The following is a 2,328-nucleotide window of genomic DNA, read 5'->3' on the forward strand; positions in this document are numbered from 1 at the left end:
CTTGAGGGGCAGACCCGGCGATCGGAGGGGACAGGGGCGGAGCCAGCGATTGGAGGGGGCTGGGGGCCTCCTGCCTAGGCCTGAGGCCTCAGGCATGGGAAGGGGTGGAGCCGGCGATTGGAGGGGGCAGGGGCGGAGCCGGCGATCGGAGGGGCCTGGGTGTCCCCTTCCCAGGCCTGAGGCCTAAGCCAGAGGTCTCAGGCCTGGGCAGGGGCAGAGCCAGCGATCGGAGGCAGCTGGGGGTCCCCTGCCCAGGTCAGAAGCCTCGGCCAGAGGCCTCAGGCCCTAGCAGAGGCAGAGCCGGCTCCAAGGGGAGCTGGGAGTGGGCCTAAGCCGTCAGTAGGACATCTCCTGAGGGCTCCCAGTATGTGAGTGGGCCAGGCTGGGCTGAGGGACCCCCCTCCCTCCCCCAGTGCACGAATTTTGTGCACCGGGCCCCTAGTCTATATATATAAAAGGCGAATATGCTAAGTGTCCCTCTGACAAGTCGCTATGACACGCATTGACCACAAGGGGGCAGTCGCTCAACACAGGAGCTGCCGTGAATCACACTGGCCATTTATAGAGAACCAGGTGCCGACAAAGCAAGACTTGGCTTCCTGCAAGTAGGACACAGGCCCCACCACCACCCCGGAACGACAGCCCACCAAATCGTAGCTGATGCTGCCAAGACCCCATGGCGCAAAATGTGGCCCACAACCCAGCCTAGCCCGGAAACGGTGGCTGTGGGTGGGTAGTAACGTCACGTAGCAACGCCTGGCTTCATCTCCCTAGTGACAGGCTGCTCTTACATAAAAGGCCCATGCTTGTCACACCATCATGTCCAAAGGAGCAGAGGCTCTTGTGGCGGGCGGGGTGGGGCATGAGCTACTAGCGAAGGAGAGCTATAAGCAGCAGCGGGCAGGGCATGAGCTACTGGCAGTGGAGAGCTACGAGCAGCGGAGGGCAGGGCAGCGACTAATAGCAGAGAGCTATGATTGGTAGAGGGCTACGAGCGGCGGAGAGCAGGGCAGTGAGCTTCAAGTGGCGACGGGCGGGGTGGCCAGCTGAGGCAAGCGGGAGTGAGCTACTTGCACACGATTTCATGCATGCTGGGCCTCTAGTTTAATAATAAATGGCACTACGGAACTGGTGCCCACAAAGCAACACTTGGCTTCCCCCAAGTGGGACATAGGCCCCGCCAACAGCCCACCAAATTGCAGCCAATGCTGCCGAGACCCCATGGTGCAAAATGCGGCTCACAGCCCAGCCCAGCCCAGAAACATTGGCTGTGGGTGCTGGGTAATGACTTCACGTAGCAACGCCCAGCTTCCTTTCCCTAGAGACTAACCTCCTTGGAGTTTCTTCAGCCCAGGGACATGACTTGTTTTATATCTAGGTGGAAACACTTTACACTTTAATAAAATGTCTGTGAAGCATTTTCCTGTGCCCCATCTCATTTGATCCTCACAGAAGTCCTGGAGTAGGTAGATAGATAGGAGACTTGGTGGAATGCTATTTCCTTTTCATTAACCGGAAAATGGAGATTTAAAAAGCTTAGAAACTTGACCCGAGTGAAAAGAAGTAAGAAATGGTGGACCCTGAAATGACTTCAGGTTTTCTCACTGCGCGAATATAGTCAAACCCTGCTGCAGTTATATATTTTACCCTTTGTTCTCCCTGCATGATCTACAATAATAATCTGCTTCATGTTGATATTTACTGCTGTGTTGCTGTCAATTACCTGAAAGAGAAGTTGGGTTGCTTCACTGGGCTGGAAAAAGTTTAGCCAAATCAGAAAGCACGTCTACTTAAGCAAGCTTATTCTATAACTATAAAAGGCTAAGTGGCGCTAGCGAGGGCTTTATATGTATGTGTGAAACATATAAAGCTCTCACTGGCGACAATCGCACACGTGTGTTTCGATCTATCATTGTCGATCGTGAATTTGGTTGACACTTCTAATATAGAGAAAGAGCGAAGAACAATATTAAAATATTTCTTCTAATTAATTTCCTTTCAATGTGCACTAATTTGTGCACTGGGCCACAAGTATGCATATAAGTTCATTGGTTAGTCTCTCCCCACCCCACCTCCCTTCCCTGTGAAATACATTGCTGGGGCTGACCCGCAGACCCTGAACCACAGATGAATGATTATTGTAACACATTTCTGTGAAAGAGAGGGCTAAGGCACTACTTGGCTATCGCTGTCAAGTAGTCCTGTTTGCCTGCCTCCGTAGACTTTTGTTGTCATAACAGCTTGAACTAAAATTAAGCTCTAGATACAATTAGCAGGGTAAGTATCCTTGAGAAAGTATATGCTTCTACAAGGTCGGGTCTTTAAAGA

General features: G+C 52.1%; 1 protein-coding gene across 1 annotated transcript in view; it reads left to right on the plus strand.

The window, feature by feature from the left end:
- The window catches only part of BRWD3 (bromodomain and WD repeat domain containing 3), a 138,356-nt gene that overhangs the window by 15,356 nt on the left and 120,672 nt on the right, over positions 1-2,328 (plus strand). The window lies entirely within an intron of this gene.

This window comes from Myotis brandtii, unplaced genomic scaffold (assembly GCF_000412655.1).
Source record: "Myotis brandtii unplaced genomic scaffold, ASM41265v1 scaffold40, whole genome shotgun sequence".
NCBI lineage: Eukaryota > Metazoa > Chordata > Mammalia > Chiroptera > Vespertilionidae > Myotis > Myotis brandtii.